The sequence below is a fragment of the Vulpes vulpes genome, chromosome 5, assembly GCF_048418805.1.
Source record: "Vulpes vulpes isolate BD-2025 chromosome 5, VulVul3, whole genome shotgun sequence".
Taxonomy (NCBI): Eukaryota; Metazoa; Chordata; class Mammalia; order Carnivora; family Canidae; genus Vulpes; species Vulpes vulpes.
In genome coordinates, this window is record NC_132784.1 from 27,913,840 (window position 1) to 27,937,323 (window position 23,484).

Below are 23,484 nucleotides of genomic sequence, written 5' to 3' on the forward strand. Positions count from 1 at the left end.
TTAAATGTATAGCAAGAGTCTCAATATACTGAACCAAAATCTGATAAATCTAAAGAGAGAAATATACAAATTCTTAATTACAGGTGAGGACTTAAAAATGCCCCTTTCAGTAACTGATAACACTGCTACACAGAAAAATCAGGAAGGATATAGAAGATCTGAACAATACGATCAACCAGCAGGATCTAATTTATATCTATCTATCTGTCTATCTATCTATCACCTATCTATCTCACTCCAGCCAACTACAGTAGAGTATACATTTCTTTTCAAGCATCCGTGTCCTAGATTATAAAGCAAGCCTCAACACACTTAAAATAACTGAACTCATACAGAGTATGCTTTCTGAATATAATAGAATCATACGACAATTCGATAAAGGAAAGGAAAAACTGTCGACACTTGCCAAAGCCAAAACTTGGGAGAGCAGCATATGTCCTTCAAAACAAATGAGGGGCTAAACAAACAGTGGTACATCCATATCATGGAATAAATATCACTCAGCAATAAAAAGAAATGAACTTCTGATATACAAAACGTGGATGATTTGCTAGTGAATTTTGCTGAGTGAAATAATCCAATTCCAAAGGCTACAAATGGTACGATTCCATTAATGTAGTATTTTTGAAATTATATATATATATATAAATACATACATATATATACATACATATATATACATGTATATATATGTATGTATATATATATACATACATATATATATATTTTAATAGAGGACAGATTAGTGATTGTCAATGGTCAGGACAGTATAAGAGAGGGAGAAAGAAGTGAGAGTTATCATAAAAGAACAACATGAGAGGTGAGTGTGATTATGGAACTCTTCAGTTCCTTCACCATGGTGGTGGATACTTGAACATACAAATATAACAAAACTGTATGGAGCTAAACACACACGTACACAAGTGAGTACAAGTAAAAGTGGGGATATCTGAAAATGATCAGTAGATTGTTTGTCAGTGTCAATACCCTACCTGTGATATGGTATTCTAATCATAAAAGTCTACTGGAAAACTAGGTAAATGGTACCCAGGATCACTGCATTATTTCTCAAGATTGCATGTGAATCAATAATTATCCCAAAATAAAAAGTTTAAATAATACACTCTCTACTTTAATGTATTAGCAATCCCTTGATGTAAATATCAAGAATATTATATATTTTTAACATAGTTCAATTTACACGTAAAATGTTTTAAACTATACTTTTAATTGGATTAAAAATAAAACTCTTAAAAGAACAAGCTGGGCAGCCCGGGTGGCTCAGTGGTTTAGCGCCTGCCTTTGGCGGAGAGCCTGATCCTGGAGGCCAGGGATCGAGTCCCCTGTCGGGCTCTCTGCGTGGAGCCTGCTTCTCCCTCTGCCTGTGTCTCTACCTCTCTCTGTGTGTCTCATGGATAAATAAATAAAATCTTAAAAAAAAAAAAAAAAAAAGAGCAAGCTAATGTGAAAGTTGAACAACAATAAATGCTGACAGTCCTCTCATTTTTCCACATTGTATGATTTTCTTTCTTTCTTTTTTTTTTTTGTATGATTTTCTTCTGATAACTCCTTTATCCACATAGAAAAATCATTTTAGGGACTCCTGGGTGGCTCAGTGGTTGAGCCTCTGCCTTTGGCTCAGGTTGTGACCTCGGGGTCCTGGGATTGAGTTCACATTGGGCTTCCCGCATGGAGCCTGCTTCTCCCTCTGCCTAGGTCTCTGCCTCTCTCTCTGTTTTTCATGAGTGAATAAATAAAATCTTTTAAAAATATATACTTTTAATGTGCAGAAGCAAATCTTCAACCTTTTCAAAAAACCCTGCTTCACTGTAATGTAACTTTTAAATATAACTACTATACAAAATATCGTCTTCTTGCTTATTCAATTCTCATGCACAGGAAGGCGCTTAAAGAGAAAAAACTATAGCAATGAGGATAATAATGTTGCCTATGTTTATTTTTGAATTTTAAGGCACTGGTTGGAGATGACGACTCTCTTTCAAAATTAAACTATTACTTGCTTATGACTTAGTTATAAGCACCTCATCACACATTAGCTGTATATAATTTTGTTTTGTATGCAATTAACACATAGATGGACACTTATTTAATTAAGAATATTTAAAGTTAGCTATCTCTATTTTTTCAAATTCATAAACAGGCAGAATGTTTGTCAGATTGGGGGTAATAACAAAGCAGTGTGGTATTGTAATGTTGAAATTTTGGGACGCTGGGGTGGCTCAGCGGTTGAGCACCTGCCTTCAGCCCAGGGTGTGATCCTGCAGACCTGGGATCGAGTCCCATATTGGGCTCCTTGCATGGAGCCTGCTTCTTCCCCTGCCTGTATTTCTGCCTCTTTCTCTCTGTGTGTCTCATGAATAAATAAAATCTTAAAAAAAATAATATTGAAATTTTGTTTTAAAATTCTTTGCTAGTAGAGCGAAGGTGTAAGAATTGGCAGCTTCAACTCTTGTAGTATGTTATCACCATACTGTCAGAAAGAGTGCATGCATGCCAACTCTGACGAAACTGGGTGTGTTAAAAATGAGGCATGAGGCATGGCTTTCTCATGCCAACAACGCATTTCAACTCTTACCTTATTACCGCATTTCTTGGACACTACAGGATAATATCTTTTAAGGTTTTTACTGCTTGTGTGTGAAATCTCAAATAACCTAGCCAAATGTAGTGACAGTTCAGGCTGTTCCTTGTCATTGATTTTCTGAATACTGATCTTTGGAAGTTTGAATGTACAAAGCCTTATCTATCGATGGGGTCAATTGGATCTCACCCATCACCTCGACAAAGCACTTTTTCATTGTGTAGGTTGTTTTTAAGAGGTTCACTAAAACACGCCCTGTTACATAAAGATCTCTTTCTTTCAAATATCCTCTGCAAATCCTGAGTTCAGGTGAGCTATTTTGCATGGAATGTGTAAGCATTGTATAGAAACAAAACATATCTCAATTTGGGAAGTTATGTTTTCTTTAATTCTTTAAAGAAAGCCGACTTTAAGCAGAAAAGCAGTTTGCTTTTAAGCAGAAAGCAAACTTAATGATATGAGAGGGAAAAAGGCTGAGGTATATTCACAATACAAATTTGTCACAAGAGCCTGGTCTAAATGAAAAAGCACAGTGACAATTTCTTTAGGGAGGAGCAAGGTCAACCATCTTATGATAACTAGATAGTGTTTGACAAGAGGAACATATGTCAAAAACATACTTTATTTACCTTTCATTAGAATGTCGTCCTATGGGAAGTTTAAATACTCCAGGAGAGGGATAGGATCTTTTTCATGTTAACTAATCCAGACAAAAGTGAATAGAGATTTGCTTTCTTCAGCATTTATTGATATTAATTGCTTTATTGAACTAGCTGTGGGAACAGGGATTTCCCAATGCCAGCATAAAGGATCATTATTTATAAGCTAACTGATCCCACAAATTCTACACTTAGCTCAACATTTCCGTTGGAAATACTGAAAGAATCTTTTAAAAAATGTTGTTATATTTCAGCCTTCATACTGTATGCTAAATTACATAAGCTAAATGATAAAACATTTTCCAGGAAAGGGGAATTTTAAAGTCTCACATACTAGGCTTCAAATCAAGTTCTAAAGCTATTATTATTACGTTTTTCTTCCATTTATTTTTAATTCTTCCCCTTTGGCTCTGTCTTACAGGTGTCCCTAGTTACAACCATCAGTAAAAACAAAACACATGTGTAGGCTATAAATCTGTATTTGTGCTAATTCATAGGAGGAAAATATCTTCAGTTCTTCCTTCCAATTTCCTTTCCTTTTACCACTTAGAAGCTCTCTATAGGGCTCTGAGCTTATGATTACAGAAACCAAATTCTGTCCCACGTGATAGGTTAACAGGAAAGTTTCTGCAAGTCATTTCTCATTGCAACTAAAGAAGTCAAGGTGGAAATCCCCAGGTTAATTTAGAATATAAAAGGATTTAGGAAGGGAACCGCTATTTGGTAGAAGAAGGGAGCTGCCAATTGAGGCTTTTTGGAGGAACTATGCAAAGTTCAGTCAATCAGACCTGTATCAAGTATTAGCTGTAACTTTTCGCATTGGGAAGTCCTAGCCTTGAATGTCAAATAGTTCATAAGTTTCCCAGACACCAAAAGGGAGGCTCTCATGATTTTGTTCAAATATTCATATTATAAATGTGCCAGAGGCAATGCTAAAACCAAGGTAGAATCAGTTATTTGCTTGTAAAGTCTAATTTGAGTGTTTAATAGATCAGCTGTTTTAAATCACATCACGTTGAAATGTGATACACAAATTGTCAGCTAAGAGTGTTTTTCTTCCTTCTTCACTTTTATTTTGATAAAATAATAATTGAGTGTCTGACGTGGTCTTTAGTCTTGAAATAACAATGCCAACAGCTAGAAACAAGCATCAGGCTGTTGTGTGTTAGGATTCGATAAATCACTATTTTGTATTTGTATTTTATTTTCGAATCATTTTTTTTTTCTCCAGTGATAGAGGAATACAGTCTTTTGTGAGGGAAGAGTGATTTTACAAATACAAGTATGTATCTGAATAGTCATCTAAAAATTGGAGACATGAATTTATATAGTGCTCGCAGGGTGTCTTAGATTTGATTATGAAGTCATTCCATGAGTGGGTCTTGCCAAGGCTATCACAGAATCAATGGACTGAACTTATTAGGTCATCATCCCTTACTAACAGTATAGAGTTCTCAAAAGCTTTATTAGGTGCAATTGTAAGTGGCTCAGACAAGAGGTTTCAATCATTTCTTTTAGAGATGATTCCACAGCTTCAGAAATTTCATTGGCAAGAAATGATTCCTGATGCTTAGTTGGATGTGTCATTTTTCTCTTAGAACACTTGCAATCAATCCTGCCCCTTACCTCCTACCAACCACACAGTCTTTGCCTCTATTGTTCTTCTTATTCTTTTTTTTTTGTCAGTTTCCACATTCTTTCACCCAGTAAATTTTGCCCACATGACTAATACCCACATAAGAAAAAAAAGGAAAAAAAACAAAAAAACAAAACAAAACAAACAAAAAAAACCCCTCAAAATTGGACCAGTTTGCATAAAGAGGGATTAGAATGAGTTGAAGTAAACCGTGGAAAGAGAATATTTAGTTTGGCTTAAATCACTGCTATAATCACTTAAACATGAACAATAACCCATTTGGAAAATATCAGAAACTGTTTTATATCACAGACATATCATTAGGCCCCCATAACATTCCAGGAACCTGCCCTTTTCAACCCCAGCCTACCCCCAGAGAGACTGTCTATTTCAATAATAGCATTCTCAAAAGAGATTTTTAACATTATTTTATTTTTTAACTCACAAAGATAAGACAGTATGGTCAGGATATTGTCTTGAGCTCCTTCTCTTTCTAGAATGGAGGCTTTAAGAAACTGTTGTAAGCCAATAGGGAGGCTCTCCACAGTGCGTAGGAAAAGCTCTTTGCAAGCCAGGAGCCCCACAGTGGGCCTTTTTTCAGCCTATAAACAATACAGCTATGAGTTTCAGTGGGTTAAGCATCAGGCTGGAAATTTGTAATAACATGAGTTCTGATTCCAGAGCTATAATTTACTGGCTTGTTGAGTGACAATGGGCACATAACTTCACTGACATGTCTTTTCTAAAGTTTAGTCTTGAAATGTGTATTACTTACATATTTGATCATAGAAAAATATATCATCCTAAGAAAAAAAGGACAAATCTATAAAGAAAAATATTAATTTAAAACAAAAAGGCTAAGTAGATGCTCTCTAACCATAAAAAAATGTAAGCTTTGATTAAATGTTGTAAGCCACTCATGGTACCTTAAAAAAATAAAAAAAGAGAGAAGATTCTTAAGCTATAAAATATTTAAGTGTATTGCTTAATTTAATATGTAAAAGTGTGCATTGCTGTAAAATTGATAAACAAATCAAGATATCAGAATGTAGTTCAGAAAAAAAGCAAAAAAATATTTGGAATACAATTAAGTTTGACATCAAGATTCAATAGTTTCCTGCATTGATTCTTACAAAATGATGCTAAAACATTAGTTAAATTTTCTACATAGCAAATCTTTGCCTTTTTCAATGCTAAGATTATTTCCCTTCTGCCTAAGATGTTAAATTAAAACATTAAATAGATCCATTTTAGAAGATATGCAACCTGTGATTTATATAGAATTTTTCTAAATTTCTAAATAATGGAGAAATCTACAAATCAGAATGAATAGATTTTATAATATCAAATTGAATTTGTAAATAGCAAAGCAACATATCAAAGTTTGAACACAAATAAAAACTAAGGAAAATATTATAATTCATCTAATAGGCACGTGGTGTTATTTTTAATTTATAAAGAACTTGTTGGGTCCAATAGAAAAATGCCATTATCCAAAAAATATTGAGCAAAATACAGGAACAGGCATTTTACAAGTAAGAAATAGGGTTAACCAATATATTATTAAAAATGTATTCTTAGAGATGCCCGGGTGGCTCAGTAGTTGAGTGTCTGCCTTCCGCTCAGGGCGTGTTCCTGGGGTCCTGGGATCAAGTCCCACATCAGATTCCCTGAAAGGAAGCTGCTTCTCCTTCTCCCTATGTCTCTGCCTCTCTCTTTTATGAATAAATAAATAGAATATTTTTAAAAGAATGTTCTTATGCAATAAGTTTAAATCAAATATACTTATTTTAGCCAAAAATTATCTTTTTCTGGGATAGGTCAGACAAGTAGTTCACAAGTTTTCATAAACCTCTGGGAAGGTAGAAATAGTTGGAAATATTTAAAATTTGTTATGAATAAATTTTTGTATCTTTTTTTTTTGCATTATTTCCACTTCCAGAAATTTATCTTAAAAAAAAAGTCAAAACCTCAGAGATTCAAGCATCTAACTTGTTTATTGCAAGATTATTTATAATAAACCACTGGAAAACCAAATGCTCTTCTATAAACAGGGTGACTGGTTGAATTTAGGCTCTTGCACAGTGTTCCATAATAGAATAGTATGAACACAACTGAAAATATGCTAAAATGGAAAAGAAATATTATGTAAAACAGTAAGATCAGAAAATAGCCTGATAAGATTTTATTTACTCCATAATGTACTTTGTACTTAAACACTTACATAGGTATATATGTCTACCTATGTTTTTTTAATCTATCTATATACCAAATAGATACATATCTACATCTAGATGCTTATATATCATATATATCATAAAAAAATAAATCACAGTATCAGTAGTGGTTTTCCCAGGAGTAGGATTACTATGTTTTTTTTTTTTAATGCCTATAATTAGAATCCAGTACTTTTATACTCAGAGAATAAAAAGATGTTTTAGATGTGATATTTAAGGAGTCTTTAAATTCATGGTCACATGATATCAAAGTGAATAGAAATAGAACATATATACACACAGACACAGAGTACACTTTTAAGTGATTGTAATTAATAAAATGTCTTCTCACACAAGTGAAGTTTTGGTTTGTTTTGTTTCTTATCAACATCATGTTTTCCAGTTTAAACAAATTTATCCTTTTTAAGAAGAAGGAAGGAAAAATGTTAAATGGCTCTGGTTTGTAATAGCTAATTCATACTTGGATTCTTAGATGATTCTGGGGGAAAAAAATGCCTTCACGAATCTCAGAATAATACAATTAATTGATGGCTACCTCCCCATCAGTGGGGATGTTTAGTCAAGACACCTTCTAATTATTCTCGGAGTCTGTGATGGCCTTGAATGCAACATTCTTTAAGATCGCCACTTTTTTCTCTGAGGAGCAAAAGAAAAATAATGGAGAAGGAAAGAAAACGTAGTTGATTTCGAAGGGGTAAGTGATGAGAATTGAGTCAACACAGATAGATATGGAGGAAGAGAAGTTTTTTGATCAACCTCAGTTTATTATTTCTCCACCCAAGGAACAGAGTTTAAGCTAAACCATGTGTGAAAAGGCAACAGGGCCTCAAAGCAGCAGCAACTGCTTCACTTCAGATGACTGGTCTTTGCAAACTGTTCAACTTGGTTGCTGACCAAGAAAAAAGACTCTTTTTCTCCTACTCCCACACGACGTGCTGCACAAACACCCAATTCTATGACTTTATTGTTTCCTGCACAGTGACTTTTCATGCCTGCCTACCTTATTCACAATCTCGTGATTCCACCCCCAGGCCTCCTCCACTTCCTTCGTAGATGCCAATTCCTGCTCCACGGGTTCAGGGACAGACCTCACTCACCCTGCCTGGAGAGGACAGCCCCAGGACTCATCGCTGTGCTGCTGGTTGTATGTTCTTAACGTAGATTAAAGAACAATGAAATGATACCACTTTTTTCAAGTCACAAGTTTAAAGTAAGCTCCGTAATCGTTTAATGAGGCTGTGGAGGCTCACAGAACTGGGCCGAGGCTATGCTATGGGAAAAGTCAGATTTGACTTTGTGGCCATTTAGCTTCATTTTCTATCAAGTCTATCACCTTTCTATAGCAATATCTGATGCTCTGTCATCACAGGGTCTCCTTAACCTGAGGTTAGATAATCCTGAGAATGTATTAGCTGATGCAATTTAATAATCTCTCTGGATATTTATTATATTTAAAAAAAGTCTTCTTGACACCAACATGAATTTAAGATGGAGAATAATAAAGTTAAAATGTTGGGATGGTAAGCCGTGCTTCTGGACAAGCTCACTGCTAATAACTTTGTTCAACTAATCATCGAGTGTTTATTTAAGACCTAATATACTCTTTTTCCTGCCCTGGTTTCCCAGAGAACACGGTGACTTTCTAGGGTTTTGTAAATTGAGTTTCTACCCCTGACTTTCTAGGGTTTTGTAAATTGAGTTTCTCCACCCACCTCAAAATAGAGAACTCAAATAAATAAATAAATAAAATATTTTTTAAAAAAATTTTAAAAATAGGTAACTCAGTGTAAGACTGTGACACATCTTAATATATGATGGATAACTGCACGTTATATATATGCATGTGTGTGTGTTTGATTGTATGCAGCTGTATATGTGTCTAATGCATATGTAAATGAGGTGTACGTGTGTATATACATGAAATGAGCAGACGCTTCATGGAGATTGTTGATTTTTTTTATTCCTCAATTACTTTGTTGAAGGGTTATTACATGATATATATATATAAACAATTACATTAAAATAAAAGCAGATGGTCTGAAAAATAGTCCATCAATGATTTCAAGTGTGCTTTTGCAAAAGTACACTGACCTCGACTTCTCTTTTCTATCTAGCACCTTTTTAAAAAAGTAGCAAAAGGCACAAAGCCATGAAAAGTCACTGGCACTGAGTGTATTTCATGAACTACACACAAGTCAAATTTAAGGTGACAATATTAAGGGAAATCAGCTTTCTTGTTTTGGGCAGACACTCCAGTATGCCTGGTCTGGCCTTGGGCCACTGAATGCGTTTCAGAGGAAGGTGACCTAGGGCAGGGCATAGCCTCCAGATATGATCGTGATCCTCTTTGAATGTACTGAGCAGGGAATATGCTCAGGAAGTGATTCTTTCTGTATCTAATCTCCTGCTTTGATACAGAGAAAAAGTGGAGCTGGAGGTTGTTAATCATGAAGTTTCTATCTAGGTCTGCTACTAACAAGCTATTTGACAAACACCTCAATTCCTTTGGTTTAAATCTTTCGTTTAAATTATTTTTATATACTCCTGAATCTGTCAGGGTCCCAAAATGAAACATATGCCATATTCAAAATTTGTTGTTTCCAGAAGGGTTTCTTTACAGACGAACTATTACAGAGGTTCAGTGTAGGGGAAGCAGGAAAGATTGTCCAGGCGACTGGTAGTACCAGGCTTATGCTGACGGCAATTAAAGAAACCCATGAGGAAGGGTCCTGTAGTGTCAGCAACCAATCCTAGTGACTATTCTGAATACCAAGGATTTTCCCCTTCAATAAACGATTTTCTCTTAGTAGAATAACTGATTAAATCACTCCTGATGTCTCAAATCCATTTCAGAAAGTAGCTCTCTACCATTGAACGAGGATGCATATAAACTGGAATCGAAACAAGATCACCACAGATATTCGGGTTAAATGAAGACAACAGGTAACTATTTGCATCTCTTATCCACTTGGAACATCTCCCACTGGGTCCTAAAATACACAGTATAACACTATGTTTTTTCCAATTTATTGTTTTAATCTCTTTTGATACCTTAGGCAAAATAACTTTAGAGTAAGCTTTATCGTAAATCGAGGAACTGTGAGTTAATAAGCTACATGAATTTCATAATTTTAAAAATTGTATTAATATTTCTTTGGCACACATATGAAGGGGTCATTCATATGTCATGTAGGATATTGAAACTAGATACGATCATTGTTGAATTTCTTTTGTTCAAGATATTTAAAAGTGAGAAGGGATATAGTAACCTAATGGGTTTTTCTCGCTTTTTTAAAAAAGATGGGCATGTCTGACGCTAATAATTGACTAAATTGTTTTAAATAAGCTTATAATATATTTTAAACACTTCCAGACTGATTTTAACAAGAAACCTTGTAGAACAACTGAAAATTCACTGGTGCTCACAAGCTTAATTTGCTTCCATTATGCTACCAATACTTTTCCAAAATTTTGGTGTTTAATCTTATCTGGGGTTTTTTGCTTTCGGCTTCAAAAGAGCTGCAACACCAGTTTTTATGTGCAAAGCTTTTCAGGACACTTTAGTCACCAAGTCCTGACGGAAGCATAATATGTAAGGACACTGCCATCGGCTGCCTATACAGGGGAACCAAGGAACTAAATGATCTTTAAGATTCAGTCATCCCTGAAATTGCAGCACCCTCCTAATTTTTTTTTTCCCTCTGTTTGGCCATCTGTCCATTTTCTTCTTTTTCTCCTCCTCCTCCTCCTCCTCCTCCTCCTCCTCCTCCTCCTTCTTCTTCTTCTTCTTCTTCTTCTTCTTCTTCTTCTTCTTCTTCTTCTTCTTATCCTTTACTACAATATAAACAGAATCCCCATATAGGGTGAAGATAGGAAAATGAGGACATTGAGTGACTGAAGGTCATGCTGTAGATGAGATATTGAGTTGAGGCTGTGTGATATATAAAAAAGACCACTTAATGCTTGCTTTCTTTACCCTAAGAAATGAATAAGTAGCTCCCTAAACTGGGCATCTTCTAAATGAGTGCTCCTCAAACTTTGACAGGAATATAAATCCCTAAGGGGCCCCGTCAAATGGCAGATTCTGACTTAGTGGGTCTGGGGGGAAGGCAATGCCTGGGGTTCTGCGTTTCCAACAAGCTTCCAGGTGAGCTTACCAGTCCGAGGAGCAGAGTTGAAGAGTAACATGGTTCTAAACTATTCTCCTCCTATCTTTATATCTAAATTTAAAGAGATCTTGGCTTTCTAAACGTGAATCATGTCTCCATATATTCTTCTAGTTCCTGATTTCTAAAAATAAAACTGGACCGAGAACTGGAAGGGGTATTTTAGATTCCCGAAAGTTAGATTAAATTAAGAGCAGGAGAACTCTTTTACAAATGCAATTCGAAAGGCCCTTAATCCCAGATCACTTTCCAAAGTGTCCCATCCCAAACCGGAATCGGCTCCTTTGTGGGATGATCTCTAGTGTTTGCCTCTCTTCTTTCCCTTACTGACTGCACCTCTTCTCTACAATCTGCCAAAATAGTGCACCCCCTCATTCTGGGTCTCTTCCCTGGCTTATGTATATCCCACAGAGGTGCCCTTTCACATATGTAGACACAATGGGTGAATTGTACATTAAGTAGGAAAGAATCTTTATCATTCACAGTAACAGGAAATCCCCGACTCAGGGCAATATGTATGTGATATCTGAATACACAATCAGACCCTTTGAATAGTATTACATTGTAGGAGCAACAAACACAGCAAAGAGTCCCCAAAAGCTGTCTTTTTCCAAGTATTCACAATGCAAATGAGCCATGATGAAGGAGAAAATCTGGTTAAAATCACCCACTAACTGGATACGCATATCCACCTTTTATCTTCTCTTTCAATTTTCCAATTTAATGGCTGGCATCTGTTAGAAAAAGAAAATGTAATGGTCAGTGCTGTGGAATTAAATCCGTACCCCCCAAATTTATTAGAGGCTTTCCCCTCCCCCCCCCTCCCCCACAATCTGATACACTGATTAAAATGCCTAGCTTTGCTTTTAAACAGAGTCTGGGAATAGGACTTAGGAAAGATTATCTCTGAAGTCTCTACATTGCTCTCGGAATTTCTGGAGATCTGAAAATGATCTCTATTTTGGGGTTATTTACTAATGAAAACAGCATTGTAGTGCTTGTAGAAAATACTACCACCACCTACTGGCACACGTTGTACATAAGACTGAAAAAGCTAAAGCGTTTGAACAGTACCAAATAGGAAGACAGAGAAAGGGAAGAATTATTGTCCTTTTGCTTCAACTTTAATGTCAAACTTAGTCAAATAATTTTGTTACCTTTTTGATAGTATAACACTTACTTTTATTGTCTGAAAACGTAAACTAAAAGAAGGAGAAGGGCAAAACAAGGCATAAAATATTCAAAACAGGAGTTGTATCTATATTGTTAAAATGACAAATGCCTTTGCCTTCACCTGTTGCTAAGTTCATTTCTGTTTTATTGGAAATTTATTCTGTAAAACTCAGAAGAAATAGGGAAGTTTGTGTCAATATGGTAATTTAAAAAGCCATTTATACACACAGCCATGCAAAATTCTTTACAATCTCCAAAAAAATATTTGAAGCAGAATATAAAGATATATATACAAATCCCCTTACAATTTCAGCTGTGATTTTGATAAAGAAAAACAGCTAAAAGATTACATGTACACTAAGCTTTTTGAAATTTTTATTCTGTAGTTAACTCTCATTATCTTTTAGATTAGCATTAAATTATTTGCTCTTCTTTACAATTTCCTTTGGGAAAGAATTAAATCCTCATGTTATTTTTTCAGTGGTTATTTTGAACTTTATCCTCAGACAATCTAGTCTTCAGTACTACAAATTTCCTACCACTAAAGAAACTACTTCTTGCATAGAATCTATTTTCTTGTTCAATGGTTTAATATTTTGCATCAATGAGCTAGATTCATGAAAAGGATATGGGATTAAAAGCCTGGGTCTTCTTCCCAAAACTTTCCTGTGACACCCTTATTTTTTACAGTCACAGAAAGGATAACTTAACCACTGCAATGATATTTATGACACCTGTATGTATATACAGAGATAGAAGGATAAATTTAGATAGATAAATTAATGATGATATATTTAAAAAAAAACTTTTTTGGAGGCTAAACATGAATTTTAAAGAAAAGAGAAAAATTTAGTATTTAATTGCAAGTATATACTGAAAGTAGATATTATTTTTGTTATTTTTTTCCATGGGTATGAAAATGTTTGCAGTCAATACCAGTAACTTTCCCTATCGTCTTATTTAAATTATAATCAGCTCCCTACCAGCTTAGTAATTATTCAGTGCCCTTTTGAAAAAAATGTTATTGTTCCCCATAATACTATTTACAGTACATCGATAATTAGGATTCATTGTGACATATTGAATTCCTGGCTTTGTTGGATAGTTCCTTTGACAGCTGAATTTTTGCCTACTTGCTTACAGTTTCAGTTTGTAATATCTGACACCACTTTCCCTCCATTTATTTAATGAAGAAAGAGTCATTGAATCCCCACAATGTGCCTGGCATTGTGTTGAAACAGCTGATTCAGTGGTGGATGTGTGAGACAGACAAGCCCTTTGACCTGTTGGTACTTAAAATAGAGTGATGGAGAAATGCAATAAACAAGTAGAGCGACAAAGAAAATAAAAGGACACACAACTGTAAGTGCAGTGGGATATAAGAGAGCAAGTAGGTAAGCATCTTAGAATGTGGCCAGGAAAATTGTCCTCAGCAGCATACTCACTGAGCTAAAAGACAGATAGGACCCCAACCACGCAGAGTTTAATTTTATGTGGTTCTTGAAGATTATTTGTTTGAGCTTACTATACTAGCTATTAAAGGATATTAACATATGCATATCTCTCTTCTATTTTATGCAATATACTCATGATGAAACTATTATATTTCCCAAATTTATTTCAACAAGGGTTGAGTGAGTATTTTCAACAACAGCTGAGTTAGTATTTTCACACGCAAAAAAATGAAAGATAGGAACTCCTGGGTGGCTCAGCAGTTGGGTGTCTGCCTTTGGCTCAGGATATGATCCGGGAGTCCCGGGATCAAGTCCCACATCGGGCTCCCTGAATGGAGCCTACTTTTCCCTCTGCCTGTATTTCTGCCTCTCTCTCTCTCTCTCTCTCTCTCTCTCTCTCTCTATATATATATATATATATATATATATATATATATATATATATATCTGTGTGTGTGTGTGCCTCATGAATAAATAAATAAAATCTTTACAAAAAGAAAGATAGTATTATAGCTGAATTGTATCCCCCTGCAATTCCTGTGTCGAAATCCTAACCCTGGTACTTTCAGAATGTGACTGTATTTGCAACTAGTAAATAAATAAGTCCTAAAGATGTAGCAGCATAGCATAGGGATACAGGCAAACATTTTATTATAAACTTTAATGTTGCTGAGAAACGACATATTAATTGTTCTTACCACACAAACAAATGATAATTATGTGACAGTGATAGAGGTATTAGCTAATGCTATGATGGTAATCATATTGCAATAATGTATTCAATCAACATACTGTGTACCTTAAACCTATACAATATTATATGTCAATTATATCTCAATAAAATTTTTAAAAATTAAAAAATATAACACGACGGTATTTGGAGAAGGGGCCTTTAAACAGATAATCAAGGCAAAATAAGGTGATACAGATAGGCCCTAATTCAATGTGACTGATGTCCTTATATGAAGAAGAGATCAGGACATAGATACATAGAGCGAAGGCCATGCAAAAACACTGAAGAATGATGGCCATCTACAAGAAAAGGGAAAAAGCCCTAGAGGAAATCAGCTCTGCCACCACCATGATCTTGGACTTCTAGCCTCCAGAACTGCGATGAAAATTTCTGTTAAGTCCCCAGTCAGTGATACTTTGCCAGGCAGCACCAGCAAACTGACAGATTGGATTGGCAAAGCATCGATGGTGGAATAAACGGACTTAGTTGAAAAGGACAGTATGGCCTGTGTAGAAAGGACTGTGTGAAGAAAGTCAAGGAAGGAAAACAAAAAGTGATATATCAAAAGAATTATGACCAATTAGGTTGGGGTGCAAGTGTAAAATGAATGAAAAGGAACAGGAGAGAAAAAGTTTGAAAACCAGATTGGCATTATATGAAAGACGATCTTGATTGCCAAGCAAAGAAAGTGGCTTTAACCTTTTTCTGAACATGAAGAAACCTATTATTTTCCATCAAATTAAATTTACAGGGTTCTCTGATATAAAAACAGATAAAAGTAGAGCTATTATGGAGGAAGGGGCTGCCAAGAACTTTGCCTCTCTCAATTTCTCTTGTCATCATCACAGCATGTGCAAGGAACCTCGAAGATCAACACAATATTTTGAAAACCATTGGGATAAAGAGTTGAATTTTATTTTTTGAGGAGTTGAACTTTATTAGTGTATGAGTTTGAACCACTAAGGTAGGTCCCGATAGGTTGTAATATTGTATGAAATTTTTTATTCCCACCTCATCCTGTAGAGGGATCATATGCTTTCATCTACAACCAGGTGACTTATCACACCCCGTCAAAGGGAGGAGTACACCTCCCTACCACAGCAGGTCCTGTCCAGAGTGAGGTCTGGTTTCCCTCTTCCTCAGTGCCCACAAAACTTCCTAGTGGATTTAAGCAGCTTCCCACACCCTTTTTATTTGAGCTTATTTGAGAAGAATTTTTGCCTTGGATACAAAATAGTAAATGCTATTTTCTTTCTTTCTTTCTTTCTTTCTTTCTTTCTTTCTTTCTTTCTTTCTTTCTTTCTTTTTCTTTCTTTCTTTCTTTCTTTCTTTCTTTCTTTCTTTCTTTCTTCTTCTTTCTTTTTCTTTCTTTTTCTTCCTTCCTTTCTTTCTTTCTTTCTTTCTTTCTTTCTTTCTCTTCCTTCCTTCCTTTCTTTTTCTTTCTTTTCTTTTTTCTTTCTCTTTCTTTCTTTTTCTTTCTTTCTTTCTTCTTTCTTTCTTTCTTTCTTTCTTTTTCTTTCTTTCTTCTTTCTTTCTTTCTTTCTTCCTTCCTTCCTTCCTTTCTTTCTTTCTTTCTTTCTTTCTTTCTTTCTTTCTTTCTCTTTCCTTTTCTTTCTTTTTGAATACCCAAGCAAATGTAGCAATGGACCAGAGTAGAGTGCTGACATTAGAAATGAAAAAGGGTAGAGGGGTGGCTTTGGAGACAGAATAAGTATGTAGAACTGGTTGTGTCTATGGGTTGATGAAAGGTCAAAGTTAAAGTTTTCTCTGTGCTTCCATATCTGGTGGCTCTGCTATAGGAGAGCAGCTAGGAAAGAGATGCAGAAGGTAATGCTTGTTTGGGAACATCCTGAATGTGAGAGACCGGGAAATTTTGTTGAAGATGTCTACTAATCACTTGCAAAGGAAGGACATCTATGCCAAAAAAAGTGAATAATCAGAATGTATTTGCTACACTCTGTTTGGTACTACATGAAACACAAAAATAGAACCAGAAAACTTACTTCTTTGAATGTTTCACTTTATATAGGTTTGATGGTCTTTGCAAAAGCTGTCTTATTCCTTTACCTGAACTGAGTGATTATTATTGTATTCTTATGATTTTATGAGAAGGGCTGACTGATGGTTGAAAAGCACATTGGACACCCCTGAAACTAATAATACACTATATATGAACCAAGTTAAATTAAAATAAAAAATTTAAAAGAAAAGAGAAGAAAAGCACACTGAACTATTTTAGGAAAAAGAGGAAAAAAACTCTGGACTTCCTAAAATTTTTTGATGATTCCTTGTTTAACTCATAATCTCCAAAAAGTGACATGGCCAAAGGAAACATTTATAAATTAAATTTTATAACTTCTCAGTGTTCAAAATTGGATTCATAGCAACCTCTGAAGATTCAGTATGACCAGAGGAATACCCTAAAAGTCAGTTAAGGAATTAAGGCAGAGTTTAAGAGAGATAGAGCTGATGCCGTAATAAAGTCAAGGTACAAGAGAGTCAGTGAAAAGCTATACATTTCTTAGAATTAGGCCATAAATATGGCTCTGGGCCTTTTGGCATCCAATGCAGAAAGGAAAATGCAATTAGTGTTGGTTGGGTAAAACAACTCTATCCCCCAAGCAAAGAGAAATGTCCCCCATGACTACTAAATAGAGATGATATGTGATATATAGCAAATATGGCTTCAAGTTTTATATCTTTTAAAGAGTCCCTCCAAATAAGTGGACAGAGTATCACCAAATGTATGCCTACCAATTGATCTAATGTTGCCAGGTATACAACTTCCCAAAGGGCAAGCTTTAAACCCAAATAAATTTTAAAACATTGAAATCATTTTCTTACATTCTCCATAAATGCTTCCATATATTGTTGCTCTAAGATTCCTTTTGATAATCAGTGAATTTTATCTTTCTCCCTGTAAAGTTGAGGGGCGGCACCATGCTGTGTTGATCAGTACACAGTCATTCTAGGGGGGGGGATTAGAAGATCGTATGCTTCCAGGCCATTCCACTCTGTTTGCCAAAGGATGGACAGTTTACTGATTTTTTTTTTCATACTAAATAATGTGGAAATGATGGGTGATCGGTGTCTTACATTTTTATTCTATGAAGCAACCCTGAGAATTTTAGCCTGGAGAATGGATCAAGCATTGATGGCCCACAAGATCAGACAGTCTAAATCAAGTCCTTAGAGAATGTCTGACTTGGAACAATGCAACTTCCTGTTATATTCTTAACCAGATGTAAGATGGAAACCTAGAATTTTGAAGTGAGTGAAATGCTTTTTGGGTTTACTAACAGATGTTGAGACATGTCAACTAAAAATAATGACTCAGGCTTTGGAATAGTTAATCTGCAGCCCTTTTGCTGGCCATAATTAGATAGTAGGGTTGGTTGATGTGGCAATTTAAGAAATATATTCATTTGTTAAAATGGTTCTGAGCTAAAATCGTTTCAGATGGTCCCCCTTTAAGCATTCTACACAGAGGCCTATCACAGCTTTGTCTTCATAATAATCATTAAATTCAGTTCAAATACTAGTCATGGGAATTGTTATTTGACATTTATTTATTTTGCAATTTATCTCAAACTGATTTTACTAGGGGAAAAATGCACTGAGGAAGTCGATCTGCTGCTTCAGCACTTATTTGTTTACAGAAAATTTAAGTGTAGGTGACCCTGTTCTGGTCGGAAACTTTACGATTAGAGCTCTTTCTGCCTCAGTGAAGAGTACATGTACTTTTCGTTTTTCTTTCAGCAATCACCAGACTTTTAAGAGAAACAAATAAAGGCAACAAACATCTATTAAAGGGCCAGACAGGGGACATACCGGAATTTTTAAAATATCTAATAATTTTAAAATGGAAACTGATTCCTATGAGATAACCTGCCATTTGATGTGCTAGCATGGCACTTTTTTTTTTTTTTTTCCCAGATGAAATGAGCACAATTTGGAAAATTTTAGGCAGAGATCAAGTACACATAGTCTAATGGCAATCCTTACGTCTATCATAAATATAAATGTGTTGATTTTGGTGTATATATTCAAAATAATAAGAGTGGTCTTGGATATGCTTTTTTAAAAAATGGAATTTTCTAACATTGTATGTAGACTATACTTCCAAAAAAAAAAAAAAAAAAAAAAAGCAGACCTCTACAGGTTTGTATATGCACATTTATGTATTCTCTTAAAAAAAAAAAAAAAACCCCACAAGATCTCCTCACTATTTTAGTAGTGTCTTCTCCATAATGGTGTTATCCTCTATGGCCATTTTCTACACAATTCCGTTTTACTGTATTTCAATCTTTCTGGGACCAAAGTTAGAGTATTGGAAAGTACCTTAAGAAGGATGCAACTATTACAGATTTCCTTCCTTAGGAGACAAAAATCTTATCTATCACTTTATTTTGTTCAATTTCCAGAGGATTCTTTAGAAAATGACCTTTTTGTACATAAATATAAATATTATTTTATAACTTTGTTTTATTTATATTTAATGATATTAACTTTTCCATAGTGATTTCTGAAGCAATGATTTTAGTCCATCTTCAAAAACAAACTGAAACAAAATCATAAAATAAATAGAGGCGTACTGATGACCTATGAAGTCATTAGAGCGTGAGCACACACATTACAGAAATATATATTCAAAAGGGGTTAACTAATAAAGAGAAAGTTATTAAAATAATTTAAATGTAATCAAGGCACTTGAACCATAGAAATGGATGCATGTAACAATATCAAATTTTCTTTTTTTTCTAGCTTTTTACTTTTTCACCAGTTTGCTCATGGTTAAGAAGGCATCAATACTTAGTTGGTATGAAGGTACAAGATCAGAGCAGGTCTTAAACTGAAGTGGATTGGCCTAATCTGGTTTAGAAAAATATTTTGTTTGACTCGCACAGGCTTATATTATTTTAAATGTGAACATGATGCCAACATTTAACAATGAAGGTATTTTGTATTATACAAAAATCCATAACTCTGACAGCCATCTGCTAGAACTGCCTACTGCCCACCCATCTGAGTGGGGCACCGCTTCCCAGGTTGCCAGAGTCCCATTTTGCTTCGTTCCCCACACTTGCCTGCTCCCACAAGATCTCTGTTTGTGCCTCCAAGGATAGCCTACCATCCAAGCAATAGTGACTTCTCCCAGCAAAACATAGAATCATAATATTTTCTTCTTGGCAACCTTCCCACCCCCTCCCAAACAATAATAATATAAGGTGGAAAGTAAAACAAGCAAAAGTGTAAAATAATCCATCCAGTGGGATAAACTAGCCACAGTCCCTCCCACCCGGTCAGAGCACATCTTTCTGCTTGATAGTTCTGCTCAAAATGACAACCAATGAAAAGACCAACTATCTTCATGTCTTTCTTTTTTTTTTTTTTAATTTTTTTTTTAATTTTTTATTTATTTATGATAGTCACAGAGAGAGAGAGAGAGGCAGAGACACAGGCGGAGGGAGAAGCAGGCTCCATGCACCGGGAGCCAGATGTGGGATTCGATCCCGGGTCTCCAGGATCGCGCCCTGGGCCAAAGGCAGGCGCCAAACCGCTGCGCCACCCAGGGATCCCTCTTCATGTCTTTCTTAACCTAGGTTTACATGAGATCCGGTGATGGCATCTCGGTTTGTGCAAACCTGCAGGCTGAGCTACAGATGGTGCCATTTAGCAATGGCCAAATTGCCAGTTACGACCCTCTGAAAAATGCAGGGTTTATCATAGAAACTCTGACAGTCGCTGGGATATCATGTCTCTTTTGGGCATTGTTTTAACAAATGCATTTGAAAGAAAAATGTTCTCGGTTAACTACAGTTCCCAGAATACCTTGTAGAACATTCTGTCTCTATTGATCATAAACTGGCAGAGCCACGATGCCTCCTCTGACAGAACTCAGGGGAAAGTGGGAAAGTGCATTATACCATGTGACAAAGTTTAAATTATGAAAACACTAGTGTGTAGTTTCATTGGTATTTGCATTCCCCTAGCACAAGATAGATCTGAAATCTATTTTTATCCAAAGGATCTTATTAAACTCAGATTGTTACTGTATGTAGTTGTTTCAAGCAGCAGTGCCCGATAGTACTTTTTATAAACAACAGAGAATAAATCCAAACAAGCTAAAAAATGTTTATTGCAAAATACTGTAGTTCAAGAAAAATTACATCTGCATGGACTGCATATTTTGGATGCAATTTATGATGCAGTTTCTCTTCATTAACCACATCTCAGAGAATTTTCAAAGCATCAGCTTGCATAGTATTAACATGTACTTAAAATAACAATATAGGAAGCCTCAGGATTAAAATAAAAGGTTAAGCATAAAATCTAAGGTGCTTTCAGTGTGTCTGTATACATACAATTCCTTAGAAATTCAGCTTTTTAATTAAAGTGAACTAGACCTTACCTAGTCCAGCTAAATTAATAAGTATCTCATTCTACTATAACTATTCTCCGTAATAAAAGCAGATGGAATCCATTTTGCAAGAAAAAATATAGTATTAACCATCACTGCTTCTTTTATATAGCTAAACATGTATAATTATTCTACAGCGTTTTTCATGCAAAGGAACAGTGACGAAAAGGCAATTACAGCATTTGAACTCAACGGGAATTTTTCTTCAATTATTCTACATTATAGATGTGTATTTTGTGAGGTGTTAGATTGTTTTTGTTTATTTTTTCGCACTTATATACAGTCTCGATTATTTTAGAGCTTGAGATTCTTATAGAAAAACCTTATCAATTGCATTTACAAACACACACAGTGTTTGCAACCATTGAAAAGCTAAATGTGAAAACAATTAGTAAATGAGTTTCAGAAAATTTCAAAATTACTATCCCAGTGTCCTGTCTTATCATTCATACTCAGATCCTCGAGGGTACTTTCTTGGAAGTTAGTAGAAGAGGATGGATTCTAATCTATTACCTATAAATGCATAATTTCTATATGGAGTATAATGAAAGGCCATGGCTCTTGCCATTCAGAACTGGGTTTGAATCCGACTCATAATTCCTCAGTTCTGCAATGCTGAGCAGTCAATTAATTTGTCTCATCTTCAGTTTTCTTATTTGAAAAAAAAGGTATAAGGATGTCCACTTGGCACAACTGGACGAAGCACATATCACAGTGCCTGGCACATGGTAGACACTTTTAAAAGGTAGGTAGAAATTATTATTATTATTTTAACTCCAAATCTAAATTATTACCTAACAGCCAAATTCAAGTAGCCTGAATTTGGATAAGATGCTGTTTTAAAATAAGAATTAAGATGGATGGGACACCTGAGTGGCTCAGTCGGTTAAGCGTCCTACTCTTGATTTCCATTCAGGTCATGATCTCAGAGTCTCTAGGTAGAGCAACCTTGTGCTTCATGCTCAGTCGGGAATCTGCAGAAGATTCTCTCTCTCCCTCTCCTTCTGCCTCTTTCCCCAACCTAGGCTCTTTCTGCCTCTAAAATAATAAAATAAAATAAAATAAAATAAAATAAAATAAAATAAAATAAAATAAAATAAAATAAAATAAAATAAATATAAACAAACAAATAAGAATTAAGATTAAGATTTTCGATTTAGACTGTTACCACTGCTATTTCCAAACCTCCTGGTTGCCACAACCCAGGACTCTCTCTTACTAAGCCTCTGGCTGCATCGCAGGTGACCTAACCCTGCCCTGCATGGCCTGTGTGCCCTTTCAGATCTCCATGCTCCCCTTGTTAGGTGCGCTTCCCAGGTTCATCACTGCAGTGGAGTCCTACTTACCCTTCACTGATACTTTCTTTGATGCCATAAGGTGGAAAAAAATCACTCAGCTTCTCACTTTCTGGGTCGTCGACGTCTTCCTGGTGCATCTGTTGATATTTGCTCCCTCTACTATCAGCCATTTGAGAGGCACCCACTGTTTCCTGAGCACTGATATGTTACTGGCAAGTTGCTCCAGAGAAGCAGCCAGATTTGGGGAAAATATACCATGAAAAAAGAAAAGAGAGTTTTATTAACCAAATGGAAGTTAAGAAAAACAATGTCAAAAGCAAGTTACGTGGTCCGAAACCAACATTTATGGGGCAAGACGTGCTGTTTGTGTTCATCTTCCCGATGCCTGGTTTTCCCATCAGGAAGCCCCCCTGCACGCTGCTGGTCATCCTGCCAGGGCCCATGGCATGTGGTGCTGCAGCAGCAGCCTGCAGCTAGGGCTCTGCTTCCTCTCCTGTGCGTGGAGTGGAGGCCTCCTGCGATCTTCCCCAACCCTGCACAGCCCCGGGTAATTCAGGCACAGCAAGGATGCAATTCTGGCCATCTAGACAATGCTTAAAAATAATACGACTGACAGTTAAATGTCTGTGGAGATGTGAAAACAGCATTTGATATTCACTATTTTTTTTTCATTTATTGCTGACGTACAAACAAACATTGAGTCTCAACAGTTCCAAAACGTTAACCGATGTTGCTTGCTATTTTCTTGCCAATACCTATTCAACCAATGCCATTTGGCCTTGCCACTCCACTGACATGCGGGCTAAAAATACTGCAGAAAATCAGTCACCATGTGCTCGCTGGAGATTTTGGTGACTGGATTTTATGTTGGGTGGTGGGAGATAAAGTTATAAATCAGGAGGTTTTTAAAGCGGCTAAACCCTCTGCGATGCCTCTAGAATTTCCAAGTGAAAAACAAACTCCAAGGGAATTTGAAATATAAGAGTCTGTGAGTCTTTGTGAATATTAAGAATGTTATACCACATTTGTGTATTTCTTTGCAAAAAAAAAAGAATCATTTAAAAATAAATTAATACATAAGAGCCTTGTAATCGAACTCAGATAA